Here is a 774-nt window from a genome sequence, read left to right on the forward strand (position 1 = left end):
GCCACACACAGCCTGAATCCTCTCAGGAGTGTATTGCCAAGCACTGGAGAGATTTAGTTTGGCTTTATTCTTATCATGATCATGTTTTATTAATTTATATTTTTCATTTCTCTGTAACATGAGGTCTATTTGTCATCCCTGAAATAACTTAAGCCAGATCTAGACTGTTTTCACATATCATGTAATATTTGATGTCATTAAGAAAAGCCATGCTTGCTTTGGCAGCACAAATTCTAAAACTGGAACAGTGCAGAGAAGATTAGCACATAGTCCCTGTACAAAGATGGCACACAGATTCATGAAGTGTAAAAAAGAAAGAAAATGGCAGGGGGCGGTGGCACACACCAGTAATCCCAGCACTTTGGGAGGCCAAGGAGGGCAGATCACGAGGCCAAGAGATTGATACCATTCCTGGCCAATATGGTGAAACCCCGTCTCTACTAAAAATAGAAAAATTACCTGGGCATGGTGGCGCGTGCCTGTAGTCCCAGCTACTCAAGAGGCTGAGGCAGGAGAATAGCTTAAACCTGGGAGGTGGAAGTTGCAGTGAGCCGAGATTGCGTCACTGCACCCTAGCCTGGTGACAGAGCAAGACTCCGTCTCAAAAAAACAAAAAGAGAAAAAATAAAGTAAGAAAAGAAAAAGCAGTAAACTGGTGCATTAACAGTTAACTGTAAGAGGTATCACTTTGAAGGCAATCCAATTTATTACCCTTCTACATATCAACCTTACCACCTGATTCTAAATTTAAATATTTGCTGTTTACCAACAGGA

The 774-nt window shown here is 41.3% G+C and overlaps 1 non-coding gene across 1 annotated transcript; it reads left to right on the forward strand.

Annotated features, from left to right (window-relative positions):
• Positions 1 to 213: 213 nt before the first annotated feature.
• LOC119469371 lies at positions 214 to 318 on the forward strand. The gene has a single exon (XR_005198162.1). It is a non-coding gene; the product is annotated as a U6 spliceosomal RNA (small nuclear RNA).
• Positions 319 to 774: the final 456 nt, after the last annotated feature.

This window comes from Cebus imitator, unplaced genomic scaffold (assembly GCF_001604975.1).
Source record: "Cebus imitator isolate Cc_AM_T3 unplaced genomic scaffold, Cebus_imitator-1.0 Scaffold18, whole genome shotgun sequence".
Taxonomy (NCBI): domain Eukaryota; kingdom Metazoa; phylum Chordata; class Mammalia; order Primates; family Cebidae; genus Cebus; species Cebus imitator.